Genomic DNA, 18,422 nt, shown 5'->3' with positions numbered 1-18,422 from the left:
AAACGGAGATAAATCAATTCGCAAATGTCAACGAACTTCACGCCTTCGCCTCACTAGCTCTTCTACTCTGTGTGGATCTCCCAGGCTATGTCGACGCTATCGTAGTAAACCTGTTTGATTTTCAACCGATTTTCGGTTACCGTTTTAATGGCAGGAAGCGGCAATTTTTGTGCATTTAATTATGAATTTGTATCACAACACGCAATATTGCTTTCTACGAAGGTGTTCAGTGACGCCGTTGTTTTCTGCTATGCATACAGTAGGAGCATGGAATTTTTAAATTGCGTCTGTTAGCTCACCTACCGCGTATGCCTGGAATTCCTTGGTTTGTTGCGAAAAATTCCGATGACATACAAAGGTATTTCTTTCGTAATATTAAAGATAAAGGGGGTTACGAATTGTATGCCATAACTTTAGCACTATTCATAATTAAGTATCTTTTAGGATATAGAACAAAATATCTATGGGATCATTATAATTATCAGCATTATCAGGAATCAAGTTTGATCTGCTAGATGCGTAGTTGACAAACACTATGATTTATGTATTATATCTTTTTACTATGTTTTGATATTGTTTTTATAATTATATTGTTATGTGCCTAAGAAGTATTGAGCATATAAGTATCTTTTGATTACAACATATTTTGTAACTATATTAATAACATGTACTGTTGTAGTGACTTATTGAATAAATAAATTCCCTTTTTGATATTAAAGAAATCCAAAACCAGCTTCAATACGACTAAGTTCTTGCCTTTTTCTAAGAGTCATACAATTCGTCTACCAGATATCGCACAAGTGTGTACCGTCACGGGCTCTTGATTACATTTGCAACTCAACTTTCTCCACCAATAAATTAATTATTGGCTACAGACAATGCCTCTTAGGCTGTACTCCTTTTACAGTCAATTTCAAAGTACCTTTCACAAAACCAGCTTTGGCAAACGCAGCCGCCCGACGAAACAGTTTCTAATGAAATCCACGGATCGGGATTAAGTTGAAGCTAATTAACTTTGATGTAACTGGTCTGCTGGAACTAATTTGCATAATCGTAATGACGATATTAAATAAATTCACATAGTTCCTGCCTAAGGTCTCGGTCACAGTCCTGTATATTTTTTTGTCACTGATCTGTCAACACCTCAAGTTACCAGAGGATCAAGGAAAACGTTTGAAACTAATCATGTGGAACTGATATTTCCTAATAAGTCCACATCTATATTACAAAACAAAAAATATCATAAATAAAATGAATTTATTAAAATATGGTTCATTTGAAATCAATTTAAGTTTATTCAAATGAAGTAGCAGAGTTACGTAATCGGATACTGGTTTCCAAAAAACATAGTAAAAGAGAGAGTAAAGCCGGCATCAAAGATATGTTAAATACTTTAATAAATATATCTGTCACCGACAAAACCACTGCCCTTGGACAACCAGTTCTTTCAAATTATCGATTCGATCGAGATATAAAAAAAACAAAGTCTCGATCTTAATCTGTCAATAGTAATTTGCACAGGTAAGCCACGGCTCCTAGCGATCATATCGGGGCATTGTAATGAGGTTCCAAGAATCGAATGCGATAGGTGATTTTCTAGCGAAAATGTCAGGCTGAGAGACGATAATCTAAGTAACGAGAAAGTAGACGATGTCATATTAATTTTACATGATACATCGCGTATAGTCGACCATGAACTGAGTTCTGTTGATGCTAGGAACTGGTCCAGACAAGAGGACACGAGGGTTACTCCGTACTGACGAAAAACGAACGAACGAGATCTGTCGTGCAATCAGCACGTTTACTACAACGAGATAGAGTCGTGGCTCATGCAGCAGTCATGATAAATACACATGTTGCTTATCTATCTGTCTGTTCATAATAATATTTTGTGTTAATGTAATCTTAAACTTAATGTTAGAAATCTTTCTGTGTAACCTGTGTATGTGTTGTGTTAAGTAAATAAATAACTTATCTATCTATCTATCTATCAGTGCTGTGAAACTTAGTTTTCGTCATATAGAGTGACCCCTCAGAGACGACGCATTAGTGACAGTCACTGGACACGCCGGAGACAAACCTGTCCTGCCATGAATTACAGAGGAGTAACATAAGAATGCTTAGAATACAAGTTTTAAGATAAAATGTTTGTAAGTAAAAATATAATAAATTATGCTAGTTTTATGAGAGCAGAACATGCTCTGCATAGCGCAAAAACAAATTGCACAATCGTACATGAACATAACTATAACAGAACTGTTTCCGTATCATTTTACGGCAATGTGCAGCGTTTAGCTATTCAGACCAGTATGCTCTTCGCAATAATATAATATGCTCGATTTCATAATCGAAAATTATGTAAAATTATTTCACACTTTCTATCGTTCACGAGCTATTTTATCACCTAATAATGATATCACGTAAACTTTCGTCTTATTAGGTGATATGCAATTATGAGCATCGTTAAAGCCAAAAGGATAATAACATTAACAATTTAAATTCAGAGCAGTAGAGAATATCTCAGCGGTAGATTTTGCAAGAATGAATGAACGTAGTAAAATTCTCGTCCCAGCGAATTCAACGAAGAAAATAAGTTGTGGGCGTCATAATTTAATCTAATTATGACAAGTGGTGATGTAATGGGACATAAAGAAGCTTTTACAATTCATGCGCATTGTTAATCCTGTATGTTTTGACATTCACATCCACTGTTTTATATTATCTTTCTGTTTTTTGCACAGCAATTTCACTGAGATCGTTCGACCGTTGACAGCCACGGCCGCCGCATCTCGTGGTGTCTCTGTCATCTCGCTAGTGATGAAGAAGAAAGCATAAATAAACGTTATCAGACCGGTTCCCGGTGATTGATCAACACGGCACTAATCAGTGATCTAGAAAATCAGTACAGTTTTTGCCTTGGACATTTGTCCACTAATTATTTAGGATCATGCGTGAGACTACATAATAGAAATCGGATACGAGGGAACCAAGTGGCCGTGGTTATTCAGCTCCATTTGTTGTTCATAGCAAATAGATGGTGATAAAGAGATAAAAAGTAGCTTATGTGACTTTGAAGCTTAACAGCTATACCAGTAAGGAGATGATAGTGATGAAATTTTCCAATTTATAACATTTTATAATCTGTTGTGATAAAGAATATGGTACTATATTTATTTCGAGAAATTTTACACCTAGTTAAAGATCTTACTGCGTGATAGACAGCAGTAATTAAAAGGAGAGTGGAATCAGACAAACGAACGCACAGACTCTTTAATGAGCCATCAAAAATTTCCTTACACACTTTCTTAAGAAAAATACTGTATGCCAGAGACACTATATCTACAATGTTACAATGAAAAGTATGTCTTAGCGGGATTGTAAAACGGTCTTTTTTTAATGCACTTAAGCAAACATCTGCGATGTGTTTACATACATTATCGTCCGCAGTTGCCAAATAGTGTCGAGTTTCCCGACCTTCAGAGTGGCATTGAACCTGATCGTTTAATGTATTTATAAATATTACTCACAACAAACGTACGTGACCTAAAAAATTCACATTAACATAAACTACCGTTCAAATTGTTCCACAAATTGGGCCGCAGTTGTAAAAACTCAGCTGATGTACGAATCAACAAGTGTTTGGCGGTTCATTGCAACGATAAACTTCTTAGCAATCTACAAGGGGTATTGACTTGACATTTTGTTTATCAGCTACAAATTAAGAAGGTAAATTTAAACTTTACCGATAAACAATCTAACAAAGTATTCATTTTGAACTAACTAGGTTAATCTCAGAAGATTAGAATGTGAAGTAAACACAAAATCGTAAGAAATTACCCCTCTATTTACAATTTAAGCGCTTCAAATGAAAAATAAAGAGGCATTGTTTCCGAAGTTACCAAAGATTTTCATTCGAATCCACACACTAGGGTTACTCTAACTTTAAAAAAAACTAACTAACTAGTGCTGCCATGCCATCAACACGTTTAAAGCAACGATATAGAGTGGATATTAGCGGAGCAACGTTCCGAAACTTAGTTCTTCGTGAGCGCAGTGAAGTGACCCCTCTGGGCCTACGCAAGTATGTCGGTGACGCGAAGGTATTCTTACCATGCGGTATATGTGCTAAATTGCCTCTCTATTGTTTAAAACCTCGTACTGTTCTTACTTCATCATCTCGCGCCCTGAATTTGACAAAAATATGTATACTAGTTTATACAAAAATACAACAAAGTATATAAATACTTCTTACAAATAGTGTAAACTCAGTCTAAGGTTGATATATAGTTTGCCAATAAAAATAGTGAATGAAAAGTAAAATAAGATTTCTAGACGCTCGCTGCTTACCTACGAGCGTCAAAATAAATGTGACGTATGACGTAATGTTGTCTTGTCGATTCACAATTTTAACTTTTTGCAAATTACGTGATTATGCAAGAGTTTCTCTATAATATTAATCATATTGCTAGAGAAAATTTGATTAGTTAAATAGATTTGATTGATAAGCTAGATAACATACATAAGGATTTCATTAATGATTTCATTTTTATTCAGCTTATTAGTTTAAATAACAATGATTTTGACCCACTTAGTAGGCATTTAAAACTAGTTAAGGTACTAAAGCCAAAGGTACTTCTTGCTACAATGAACACAAGGCACATTAGCATTCAGCATAAATCCTACGAGCACTATTCCATACAAAAGTACATAAATAGCATATGCCATGCGCAGAATTGATCATTACGCATTCTTTCAATGCACTAACGCAAAAGAGCTCTACAAATGACTAAACACTTCTTATTCTTTACAGCAATCGCCTACGTTAAAATATACCATTGTATAAAGGGATAAGGTCTAAATTACTTTGGAAAATAATTCAAATATTGTGTGTCCTTACTTGGTTATTTGTAACAGTTTCGAAGACCATTAATAACTGACCGTTATGAATTGCTGTTGCAAAACATTTGAATATTTGAAAAGTTATAAAAGACCTCGAGAAGGGCAGATTGAATAACGCCATCCCATTTATTAAGTTGGACAAATTAACTGATATCGATTTACATAATTTTATTTAGAACCTTAGACATGTCGATCAGTTCAGTTCAAATCAACTGAATCAGTAGATATCATTAAATTAGAAGATAACGATAATGATGGGAATAAAATAGCTAGAGTTTTCGATTCCAGAAAAGTTCTAGGCTGCCGACTAATAACATTAATGTAACAGTTCAAAAGAAAGAGGCGATTCTATTTTTCTGTAGAACACCATGATTCAAAATCCGGAAGGCACGGCTGATCGGTTTAATGGCCACTGGGTTCACACGACCAGTCGGTACTGGTCTCTAACAGCCCACTTTTCCAGTCCTCTAGCAACGTATTTGCTAGGAGATGGGCGGGGTGAGGTAGACTTATGTAGGGTGGTCGCCAGTCCACGCGAGCCGACCATTTTCCTTCGTGTGATTACATTTTAAGTTGTGGGAAACTGGAAACATTGTTATTATTCGGTGGTGCAACTGATGAGTTACGGCGGATAGAGAATTTGTGAATTCACAGATAATTTAGCACCAACTTTTTTGCACAGGGAAAATGATTAAGATAATCATGAAGTGGACAAAAATACAATAATCTGAAATTGAAATTTCATCCACAACATGGTAAAGTCACAATAATACCATATAAAATAAACACTTTAGTAATTTTAATATATAGACTGTAACAAAAACAAAAAACCAAGAAACCTACACACTCACAGCTTGCTTCATAAAGTCAGTAGCTTGCACCAATCCCTGATAACGTGAGAATACATCGCTGCTCAGGGCTAATTGTGGAGTAATAGTAGGTGGTTGGATAATCTGGATATACATATAAATAGCTGATCCTGACGCACCAGCCCAGTCCGAGATGGCTCCTCCTCTGTCGACTCTGCATTTATTAAATTAAAACCTGCCCTGAAGCCACAGCCGCTGTATGAAATTATCGAGAGTTTTAAAATCGTCCCAATAAGCAATATGTTACTTGAGGATTTTGTTTTTCTAGAAGCATTGCTTAACAAGAATGTATGTGAATGCTACGTATGTATTTACTGACCACTCTATGGCAATTATTAAACGTAGGTTCCAATACAATGACATTCATCCCATACCATGAGGTCAACTATGTTTTATTCTGGCTACGGTTTCTGATCATTGACAAAAATACATTGTTTCCATATCAAGAAACGTACGTTGACCATTTTAAACTTGACATAGCAATAGAGGAAAACGAGTTTAATGTATTAAGAGATAAGGTTGAAGGAGATTGTAATGCAAACTATAAAGATTGAATGCACACAGCCTCTGGGTGTGACAGGTTAGATAACTTGTGAATGACGTAACTTAGTAGCGACACGCCATCGAAACCTATTAAGTGGACGGATTTAAGGCCCTTTTATATTAAACCGTGTTTCTAAAGTTGGTCAAAACACACATTAGTCAAGGTAAGAAGTTCGGGCCCAATTTTGATTAAGTTAATGTTATGTAAAGTTTGTGAATAGCTTACGAAAGAATTTGATATGGTTTTCAATTTGGTGCATAGAAATCTAAATTAGGGAACAATACTCACCGACATGAGTGTAATTTCATCCGCTACGTCTTACACTTGGAAATATTAAACTAAACATACTGAACAATCTAAATATTTTCACAAAGGGTTTTAGTTTGCCAATTAACATCTACGTCAGGTTCCATTTGTATCATTATTCATAGGTGTGTGGAGACCTTTTGAAGTTCCGTATTTATTGAGACACAGGTGTATCAAGTGAGTACGTTGAGCCACAGTTTGCCGACAAGTCCGTCTGTTGATACTCCGGGCGGCCTTGTCATTGCAAGCCTCTCACTTCAATCTCGGTCGCCATTGTTCGCACTATTCATATTCCTTGCCTTTTGTATTCAATTCATAGTTTTTTTACTCTTATCTTGGTCGTTTTAAATTCCTTACGTTCAAGCTACATACAAACATCCGGCTTGCAGGACGTTTTGATGTTTTCTGTTTGTTTACTTAGATGATGTTATACGTAGATCAGCGGAAGGCGTACGATTCGGTAATTTATATAAATAAACCATTACCAAAGGTCACACATGTTAATGTGTTGGAAGAAGTAAAAGCTAAATGTATCCCGGCAGTGGAGGCAGGAAGACCAGGGGCGCATGTGGAGTACAGAGATCTGTTTCAACTAAAATTAGCTTCACCTGTGAGCTGTAGCGTAAACACGTTGAATGGAATGGAATGGGGATACAGTTCAATGTAATCTTGTATTTGTGAAGTAAGTGTAAACATATAATTAGGTTTCTGTGTACCTACCAGTTTTTGGTATTAATCTTCAGAAAGTACGTGCGACAGGATACGAAGATTTTCCGAAAGTATGCGCAAAGTAGTACATTAAGTAGTCATAAGGCTAACAAATTAAAATTAAATAAAAGAAATAAGCTGCACTTAGAAGACAGGACATCTACAGAGGAATGAGTGGCTTAAAAGAAGAAGACTAAAATGAACGTCTAGAAAATAGAATATTATTTTTAACATTACAATGGTCAAGTCTCTATGAAATTACAGCAATTAATTATCGACATACACACATAACTGGCCCATCTCTCACACGACAGGCAGCGGTTTGCGAGGAACAAACAGACACACGCCTACCCTTTCCGGCGTGGCGGCGCGGGCGCATACATTAGGGAATTTATGGATACTTAAACGTTATTATACCTTGATCTATGACGGCGCGCGGTCCACGCATAGTATAGACTTCCTCGAACTGTTCCTTCATAATTAGGTACCTCGTTTAAGCCAGGGCTTACATGTTTAGGTTTGTTAGAAGGTTCAAAGTCTGGAGTAGCTGTTGGTTAATTTCATTGTTAATTTAAAAAGGATGACGTCTTAAGATAGGTATATAAAAAAAACTATGCTCCTACAAGACCTCTCATAAATCAAAGTAAGGCCTGGAATATTTCCTCTGGAATACTATTTCATTTAATTAAATTATTACACATTACATTACATAACAGTAGGTATGAGAAAGTCATGAAAAATGAAAATTGAATTGGTTTTTAAAAATAACACTGATATCGATAAACGAAGTGAATTCTTAATTATACACGCATTTTCCACAGTAACAGTTCTCCGCATAAAATGAACAAGTTTTCAGAAAATTTTTATGTATTTAAATATAATTCATTTTATTACACAGCTACTAAAATGTTCTCACAATATATGACAGATTCCTTGACCCTTAATAATAAATAATTGAACAAACCCTGCCTTACCTACATACATGAGATTCTTTTGTAATTCACACAAAAAATCTGTTCACGTGGTTCAAACAATAAAGTGTAACAAGACACCAGCAAAACAAATTACTTTAAAACATCTATTACCAAATAAATGTATCACGGGATTGCCAATTAAAAGAGCACTGTAACGTATGATGATGACATTAAAATTATTACTTAACACATACATTTAGCTATTGTTGCCAGAATCCCATAGTAACTCCGTGAACAGGCACGCCTGGGAACCTAACACAATGCATTTGTAATCATCAAAGTGCCCATTCGTGTGGTTTGAGATAATGTGCCATGCTGCACTCGCCTATTGATTGAAGACAACATTTAAAAGCCTCTAAGTACAGTACATAGAGGAACATTACACAGTGCACCTCCAACATAAGTCTCCGTTATTTAAAACCTTTACGATGCCGTCAAACTCTTCATTCTGCATTATTTTAGCAAGGAACTATAGTAAGATATGAGTCATAAAACTTTCATGACCGAGAAATATTAACATAATAAATCATCGATCAACGCGATCCATTCGATATCGAGTAATGACTGTGTACCTTCCTGTGCAGCGGCTGATAAACGAGGTTTATACCCGAGACTGCCATCGATTTCAGAATACTGAATAAAAACATCGATGCCGTGAAAGTTTAATTGCAGGGGGATGTTCCTGATAATTTGTTTTGCATTCATCAAGGTATTTAAAATACCGCGGTGCAAGCCAAGACTGTGTATTTGTGTACCTCCTGTGTCATTTAGTTATTAGTTCTTGTAATGGAATGGATAACGATGGTATTCAGTATTCAATTATATGATTTGATTAGATTGAGAGATACGGAAGATGCCCCGTTAGAAGACGCCCTCGGAGCAGTAACACTGACGAAGAATGCTTGAAAGAGCTGAAGTGAGAATTTCAGGTGAAAAATTTTAAAAGCAAGACACACTCAGGGAATATTTTCGCGTCTCGGTGCCGTGTCAAGGCGCAGCCGCCCACTACAATTATCGCTTGAAACATAAATTTCGATGTTAACCGCTTTTGTTCCCCGAACGTCGCACCATATTGTTGTACTTTTAGTCATAACTTTCCTTCGAAAAATGGGGGTTAACTGTCTTTAAACTGGGACGGATTGCGAAGAAATTGGAGTAATTTTATTCGAAAACATAAAACGTTCTCGAATTTTCTGCATCCATTGATCGGGCTGGTTCATTGTCCACCTCAATTTGGCTGTCGTTTTGGAAACGAGGTGAAGGTTCAAACGATGTAAAGTCTGTTCATGAAATTTCTTTCGTGGTTTTGATAAAACTCTTTTCTTCACGCAGTTCTTTTAATGATAGTTTCGTGACGACTGCCCGCCACAGTAGAAAATGTTGACGATTAGGTACATTCACTTTGACTGCATTCACGCTGTTACATGGCACACTGCCGCAAGTCAGCAGACACCTTCTCGTTTAATTTGCAGCCACATTTCAGAGCACAAACCTTGTCAAACCAAACACGGCAACATAAGTCATGTTTCAACAGATTGTTAAGAAACTATCCTGCCTACAGGGGCATTTTAATATTTAGGCCTGGCGGGTTTTGACAGATTTCCCATACTTATTAGTGAAAACTAGTCAAAACGTGAGACAAATTGCAAATTAAAATCATACAATCAGGAGTCGATTGAGCAATCGTTATAAAATAGCTCTAATATCCTTTTTCTACAATCTTCACAAGGGGCAACTTGTCAGCCACGTCGTCTGTGCTCCACGTTTCAACTTGTTACATAAAAGGCTAACTATAGTGCGCATGCGTGCCTTTGACTTGAAACTGATCATTAAACGTTGTGGATACTTAATTATCTCTCAAGTTATGATGGACAGCGCCCCCGTGGTTGGTGACTTGGACGATGGCATGTACATTATATATTATATTTATATACAAGTTTACATCCGCAAACATAGCAGAGCAGTCTGTAGTGTTGTGTAAGAATGTAAATATTGTACCCATTAGCTGAGCCCGGTAGGTGGCGAGGAAGCAGTATTGAGGATTCTTGGCCAAAGCTAGCAAGTAGATACATAGCGCATGTGTTGATGATTTGACATGCTTTGGTGTCGATTTTGAAGGCACAAATTATATTTTTAGACTTGTCAAAACATTATTTTCTTTATTTAAAATTCTTGTGTCTTCATTATTTTCTTAGTGTTTTTGTAAAACTTATTTTCCACTGGCATAATTTATAGTTTAAAATTGCTAAAAATAAAAATGTATGCCTTTAGAAATCGACAACTTTGTCTAGTTTTTCTAAACTCATTTTTTATGTTTATGGTTTAGTATAGGTACTATTATGTTGTGCATTTATGAGGGGTAAGCAAAAATGCTTTCATGCACCCATGTCTCCAGTTTAATGTGTCAAAATGCAATAGCTATCCAAGACACATATTGGATTTACATTACACTTCTTACACCTATTGGATTTTAACAAATATCCACCTGACCCTAAATTGAACCATCGCATTTGGTGTTAATTACTGCACAGTATAAATATTCGACTCGTCTTCTTACTGTATATTTATTTAAATACTTACTTAATTAAAACAATTTTATCAAATCCATCTGACATCAAACTGTTCCAAAGGTGATGGCACTGCATTTTACTTCCCGGAAGGCCCAGATTATTACTACCATTTTGACCCTTAAACCGTCTAGTATTAGATAACGCCTTATATAGTGACAATCAAAGTAGAATACCGTAGTATCGATGGTGATGCAACTACTCTGGTAATCATAGGTAATTGGCACTTGAGGCTAAACCCAGTATTGATTCTATTGATCTCAATATCTGTAGATCTTCTATCGAGTACATTAGCTTTAATACCATTAGTTTTGTGTTGGAGACATGTAATTATATTGGGCTCTTTGTTGCTGAATGGAGCCACCAAATTATCAACTAGTGTAAATGTATCTTATAAGGTGTTACTTCCTGTATTATACTCTAATGACTGTTATTGGTCGTGAACCATATTGGTAAATTGAAACTTTTAAATAGACTTTTATAGAATTACTGTAGAAGATTTGAGATCAACATCATCTACCTCTGTTTCATCTATTTCTTTATACATTTAACATACAAATTGTTTAATCAGGCCTATATTATACTACTTAGGCAATACCTTCCTGATTTTCATTAGGGTTTTACTAATCAAAAATTAAAAAAATATGTAAAGAAAAGATTCGAAATAATTATTGATCACATTTTAAATTCTCTTCAAGTACGGTAGGTATCAAAACACAATTAAATTATAGAATATGTCATATAATACGGTAGGTGTAGGTATAAATATCCTAAAATTGTTTTCAAGGTGCACTTCAGGGTGCAATATCGGTTTCTGTTTTTTTTTTCAAAACAATAGATTTTACTTACTCATCTTTTGAGACACCAATTCACAATATGGTTGTCCATTGTCTGATGATGATGATATTTGCAGACAATAGGCAGACAATCGCCGCCGTATTGTTTTTACTCAATTTTATAATTACTTAGGTAGGTAACATTTTTCTTTCCAAGGTATTTTTTAATATATTTTTTTAAATTATTCTTTTTGGTATATTGTGTACTAAATTAATCAGGCTGTATACACATAAGTTTGGTGCTAATACTAGAACTAAGCTGTAACCCTGTCATTATTGTATTGCCTTGTATATAGCACTGTTTTGTGTATCAATAAATAAATAAATAAATAAATATTTCGAGAGTTTGAGACAAAATTACTGTAGGTATTCGTATTTCAATTTAAAATTCGTAAACAAAGTTTTTTTTAAAAAGAGTATTTTATTTTAGGTAACTGTTTATAAATCTTGTTGGTAAGTTCTAGATTTTCCCGCGAAAGTTCCAGGATACAAGGCCTACCTATTTATCCACTGTTAATCCAGGGATTCCAGCGGTCTAAACTTTATAAACTAAATATTTGTATGTAGGTACCGGACCGGGTATTTATTTGATAGTTAAGAGGAGAGTATATCACTTGCTCGTTCATTCAAAAGAGAAAACGTTTTACTACTTCTAAATATTATCCAATCTAAGTACATGATTTTCTGTATGTTATTGACTATATTTTCTAAAGATTCAAACTTATAGGCAACACTTTTTAGAGGGTCTCCCAAAGTAGACTCTCATTATCATGCTGTTGTGACGAAAGGGGGAACATGTCTCACGTTTTGTCCTTTGAAGCCTGAACTTGAGACAGACACTCGAGGCACGGAGGGCGCAGTGATAAGAAAGATGGGGTTTTGTCTACGGGGTAGTAAAGTAAAGTTAAAAACTTGGGTGTGAGTGTGAGACTTGTGAAAGGGCTTGGAGGGGTAGGTAGGTAGGTATGTTATCTTTGATGAGTGTAAAAGCTGTGCCTACGTAAAGATCTATGTAGGTAGGTATATTAGTAGGTACATATAATACGTATACCTTGATAATAGCAATAGGCAATTGGTAGTGGGTAGGGTACCTAATGGAGACAGGGAAAATTGTGCCTACCTAATCTGTCCACCTAGGTCTGTGCAACTGTTAACTACCGCCTTCTGAGTGGTTAGAGAATTGTAAATAAATTGTTCTCCGGCCATTAATGGTGGGCTGGTGCATAATGAAGTTAATTTCCTCAGACTGTCCTATAAATTTGCTAGATAAATGCCAGCCACTGTCAACGCGCGAGGCAAAACTAAACCAATCTTCATCACAAGACCGGATGACGTAACCCAGAAACTGGTAGGCAATCTCTGAGCACCTAAGTGCCTGTTACTTGCCAATGACTTGACGAATCAGTAATAGCGTCAATAAAACGTTCGAAAAACAAGAGGTAAGGAACCTCATACTGGGAGATTCCGCGAAACTCAATAGACTCTAAAGTCTCTAAACACCGGAGGAAAACGACCGTAATTAGCGAAAGACTGGCGCCTTCGACCATAAAAATGCAAATTGGACACACCCGAACAATTTGAAAAGCCATCTCTCCCGCAGTCACCGCGCCCGGCCGACTATCACCGGCATTCGGTCAGCTCACCGCAGAATCCGACATAATGAGACCCAAAAAGTTACAAATTATCCCTCTCCTACCTACTACGTTTGATTTGAAACTGGTATTTTTCTGCGAAACACTTCAACCAGCTCTATACGGAACCCCAGCTACGCTGGACCATGGAAAGTACAGTTAAATAACTTTAGAATAGTACTCACGCAACGTTCCGCCGGCTCCGAGAGATGTTAGAAGGAGATATTATCACTGTATTTGGCACCGTGATTAGGTCCAGCACTGTTTGGGTCCAGGTAGTTGGTTTTTAGTCACAGGGTTTAATTAGGGAGTAAGTTGAAGACGAGTAAGATGAACGTTCACAACGAGTGGCGCGGCGACGACGCACGTGCTTCGGCCTCGACGCTTCGCGGGGAACTGTCAGTTCGTCGCTGACACGGACAGTGTTGCCAGCTCGGGGTTTCTAAATTACGCAGACAGAAATAGTGGATTTGGTAAAAATGCGTAGTAAATGTAAGAAAACTTCGTATTTATAGATGAGAATTAGTGAAATCAAGAGGTGTAGGTTGTATGTATATCAAAAAGTCTACATTAAATAATAAGTTTCACGAAACATGGGATGAGAACCTTACAATATTACTTATGTTTATATTTTTTATCAGTTTGTAGGTATCTTATCCTCCTGGTATTATGAAAAAGTAGTTAGGCACTCGAGCTACTTATATCTCGAAAAAAACCACATAGGTGTAAGTGAAAAAAAAAACAGATTGTGCGGAAAAAATAAATAAAACTGACAACACTAACCGCTTGATCGAGTCGAGCGACTTGAGCGAGTGACTGGCGCTATTCTATGACGTGACGTGTGTGTGACGGACGAACGACAACGTCAAGCGATATGGGATGCTGATGATGTCGAGATGTTGTTGTAGTGAGCAGGTGGCAGGTAACAAAAGCTCCCACTGGTACCTTACCTACCTATAATACATACATAAAAAATACCAACATAAAGTACCTATTTAAGTACCTATAAACTTAACCTCTAGAGACCAAGAAACCTCATACGATGACATAATGTGGAGACCGAAAACTGAAATTTGTGAAATTTTAGGTCTCCGAGTCTCAGGAGGTCAGGAGTGACGCCTACTACCTTTTCAAGGTGCATCACTGCATCCACTTTTCAGCGCTTTTATTTATTTATTTATTTAATACTTTATTGCACAAATATCACATGAGTGTACAAAAGGTGGACTTAATGCTAAAAGCATTTTCTACCAGCCAGTACAGGAGGTACAAGAAAACAAGTAGAAAGAAAGGAAAGAAACAATAAAATATACTTACATATTGTACTATAAATTATATATAAAGCTTTTACCGAGTGACTGCCGCGGCCGGGACCCATGCTGCTGCAGTCCACGTTCTTAAACCGGGGGTTACTGTAGGTAGCTTACAAATAACTTATATGACACCTCTCGGTCGTTCGTTTTTGTCAATCTAGCATAACCCTTGAGTAAGATAATGTTGCATACCAAAATAAATCCACGATTTTTTAAATTAATCGATCCTTAACCACTTTAATAATAATAAATATAAATGCATAGGAAACTACTTAAGTAGAACATTATAAATAAGTGGAAGCTACTTAGTTATAATTGCGGCCTTATAAGCTGCTACTATCAGGAGTTGACAAGGAATTTCCTTTATTCACCAGTAAAGTTAACTGCGTCCGGTCGTCCTGGGGTTACTCTCTGGAATCTCTAGATAGTCTAGATCAGCTATACTCAAACTGCGGCCCGCGGGCCGCATGTGGCCCGCCGGGCCTGGGTTCCGCTCATCTCGCATAATCTTTATTGACCAAAACTCATTTCGCATAACTCGTATGGTCTAAACTTTTTTGGCCGAACCATCACTTTGCCAAGACTTATGTGGCATAAGGCTCGTTTCGTCTAAAACTCTTTAGGCACAATCTTTAAACACCTAAGTTTCGTTTGCTCAAATTTAAGTTCGTCTATACCTATGTATAATCTTGTTTCTCCTAATGTTATCTAAATAAATAATATATTAAGTATGTATTAAATGTACAAATTGTGGTATTTTTCTCGTACATCCCGAAAATCACGATATTGTATGATCAAAAAATCGAAAGTTAAAGACCAATATAATTATTACAAACCCCATGAGATCGAAACCTAAAAATAGGTGCGACGACGAGCAAAGCGAGGAGGAGCGTGTTAGGTGCACATGTTCACCAAAACCAAAGCGGAGCGCAGCGAAGCGGAGCGGAGCGTTTTCCAAACAGCGGAAACAATACAAGGCACCAGTTTGCGCTATGTAGGGAGACGCTCCGTCAAAGTTAAAGCCAAACGAATATTATTACTTTGTATAAACCTATGCCATAGCATTATTAGGCTATTCAAGATTTGGCAATACCATTATTAGGCTAAACAATGTTATGCGAAATAACTTTTAACTAAACGAGATTTATGCCATACGATTTTCGGCGTAACGAGACTTTGACCAAAAGTTACTATGCAATACGAGATTAGGCAAATAAATCTTATGCCAAAAAAGGTAGAACCGCCGGGCCTTTATCAGTGGCCCGCGTGCCATGGGAGATAATAGAGAATATAGATTCTGTGTAAAAAGTATCGGAATTATATCCATAAAACAAAAAAATGATTGTTATTCATCAAAACTTCTTTTATCACCTTCAAAGTTTGCTCCTTCAGAAACGATACACATACGCCAACGAATTATCCAATCATCACAACATTTTTTTAAACGCAGTTTTAAGAGTTGAGTTTAGTACTCGCGGCGATTTTTCCTTATTGTCTTCTATCGATTGAAAACAGTGCCTCGAAGTGGTTATTAAGTTTAGAAAAAAAAAGAAGCTGGGGCCGTGAGCTGTAGCCATATCTGGTTAATATGGTGATGCTCGATGGTATTTGTCTAGTGTTTGCTCAAAAATTCATTCACAATGATGATCCTTGTGCAAAAGGCGCCGTGGTGCAAAATCTTTTCTTGATTTTTTTCCCCACAAATCTGGCCTTCTTCGTCGAATTTGCTGTATTAAATTCTACATAACCCGCAAATAATATTATTTTCCTACCGTTTGACTTTCTGGCAAGAATTCCGAGTGCACAACACCACAATAGTCAAAGAAAACAGTCAACATTTTACTTTAACTTTAACAATCGATAAAAGACAAAAAGGAAAATTCGCCGCGAGTATGCACTACAGAAAGAGCACCTTATCCGAACGGAGAGTAGTTATTAAAATTGACGTTCATCAGAAAAAAAAAACGTATGAAAAGTAAAATGTTTTTATTTATACGATGAATAAAAACATTTGACTTTGACTTTGTTTATAATAAACACAACTGTGGAAACAGCGTTTAAGAAAATGTTGTGATGATTGGAGAATTCGTTGGCGTATGTGTATCGTTTCTGAAGGTGATAATATAAATTTGGATGAATAACATTTTTTTTGTTTTATGGATGTAATCCCGATACTTTTTACACAGAGTAGTATATGCATGTGTTTTTTATATTGAGTTATTCGATAGTTTATATCGCTTTATATTACTTTAAAAAAAAATTGTTTGCGGCCCGCGACACCATGACTTAAATGTATTTGTGGCCCTAATATAAAAAAGGTTGAGTACCAATGGTCTAGATCGATGAAAGTAGGCACGCATTCGGTGCGCTTAATAAAACGAGATAGAGCCATAGTTAGCGCAGCGCTCCATCATCATCATCATCAGCCAATAATTATCCACTGCTGGACATAGGCCTCTCCCAAAGAGCGCCACAACACTCGGTCCTCGGCCTTCCTCATCCAACCACTACCGGCTACCCGCCTAAGGTCGTCAGTCCAGCGGGCAGGAGGGCGTCCCACGCTGCGTTCCTGTTCGTGGTCTCCACTCGAGAACTCGTCTACCCTAACCGTTATCGGTTCTTCGGCAGATATGACCAACCCACCGCCTTGCTACTTCAGCTTGCATATTTTGACAGCTATGTCGGTAACCTTAGTCCTCTGACGAATAACCTCATTTCTGATACGATCCATCAGAGAAACCCCAAGCATAGCACGCTGAGCGACTTTAAATTGGTGGACCAGTCCTACCGTCGGAAAAGCAAATCGGCAGAGCTAACCACGAATCTACCTCGTTGTAGATTGAGTGACAATCCTCGTACAGTGCCACAAACTTATCTGTTCCGGTGAGAGCGAACTAAATTGATCCATATCTCATTACTTACAATGAATTGTATATTATAAAAGATTAGATGGGTTTATTAACACCGCAAGAGCGAATTAACAATACGAGCAAACATAAAATCTTATAGAATTATGAAATATTAGACATTTATTTGAGCTGTCACCGGAACAGATAAGTTTGTGGCACTATACGTTCGTTCCTCGCTTTATAGAGTGACCCTCGCGTCACCATTTCTGCTTTTGACACAGCCATAGAGGCGGGGTTCGCGTGCACGGCCCTTTGATTTGCATACTCTACAATCTGGTGCGTGGACGTAAAAAGCGTTGATGCTCTAATCTCCTACTAAACCAAGCTAAGTTTGCGCTTGTCTGGAATACAGGATGCTTTACCACGGGATGCAACTTAGTGGCGTAGGTAATGGATAAGGCCTCGTCCTCTCAATCGAGAGGCCGTGGGTTCAAATCCTGGCCTGTACCAATGAATTCTTTCAATTGTGTTTTCAATTAATCCAAATCTAGATTCTAGATGTGTATCCTAAGCGCATTGTACTGTTCGCAACCTATCACGTGAGTACAAATGTGTTGCGAAAAGTGGGTGGCGCGCTTGTGAGCCACCTCTGACTCTGACTACCCCTTCGGGTATTACAGTCGTGAGTGCATATGTATATGCAACTTAGTTTGGTCGGGCAGTGACTTCTTACTGCAGGCGACAATGGCCGTTAGGTATGTATAGATAGATAGATAGTATAGCATGATCTACGAGTAACTAGAGGTGGAAGTCGAACCTGGGACCTCGGGGTGGTGAGCAGTTGCGATCTTACGTTCAAGACATCAACAAAAATGAAATGTGACTGAAATGAGAGATTACCTAAAATTTTGTGTTGATGTTCTGTA

The 18,422-nt window shown here is 37.1% G+C and overlaps 1 protein-coding gene across 3 annotated transcripts in view; it reads right to left on the bottom strand.

The window, feature by feature from the left end:
• Window positions 1-13,738, bottom strand: part of LOC105385707 (LIM domain only protein 7) — a 101,663-nt gene extending 87,925 nt beyond the window's left edge. For all 3 annotated transcript variants that reach the window (XM_048622198.1, XM_048622200.1, XM_048622201.1), the window contains exon 1: window positions 13,520-13,738. The gene's annotated coding sequence lies outside the window, so the exon portion shown is untranslated. The remainder of the gene's footprint in view (window positions 1-13,519) is intronic.
• Between the last annotated feature and the right edge of the window lie 4,684 nt (window positions 13,739-18,422).

Source organism: Plutella xylostella, chromosome 7 (assembly GCF_932276165.1).
Source record: "Plutella xylostella chromosome 7, ilPluXylo3.1, whole genome shotgun sequence".
Classification (NCBI taxonomy): domain Eukaryota; kingdom Metazoa; phylum Arthropoda; class Insecta; order Lepidoptera; family Plutellidae; genus Plutella; species Plutella xylostella.
The sequence above is the reverse complement of the archived record's forward strand: the minus strand, read 5'-3'. Positions and strand labels throughout refer to the sequence as shown.